Genomic DNA, 378 nt, shown 5'->3' with positions numbered 1-378 from the left:
CCCCCACCACCACCACGACCACCACCACCACTACCACCACCAACACCGCCACCATCATCACTACCACCGCCACCATCGCCACGACCACCATCACCATCATCACCACCCACGCGCGCCGCGTGGGAGAGCAACGTCGGAGCACTTGGCGGCGCGCGTGCCGAGCGAGAACGTGCCTTCTGCCTCCGCCGTCGCCGCCCTCCCCGCCGTAAAGCCCGTTGTCCCCTCCTACCCGCCACTGCCATCGCCTCCCGGTGCGCGCGCTCCCGTACGTGTGAGCGAGTGTGCGGATGCTCGAATGGCTTCGGCCTTCCGCGCCGCTTGGCTCGAGTCTCGAGTTTCTGTCTCCCCCCCCCCCTCCCCCCCCAATCCCGCCCCCCC

The sequence above is a fragment of the Ceratosolen solmsi genome, unplaced genomic scaffold (genome assembly GCF_000503995.2).
Source record: "Ceratosolen solmsi marchali unplaced genomic scaffold, CerSol_1.0 scaffold13, whole genome shotgun sequence".
In the NCBI taxonomy this organism is placed as follows: Eukaryota; Metazoa; Arthropoda; class Insecta; order Hymenoptera; family Agaonidae; genus Ceratosolen; species Ceratosolen solmsi.
Note: the sequence above shows the minus strand (reverse complement) of the source record.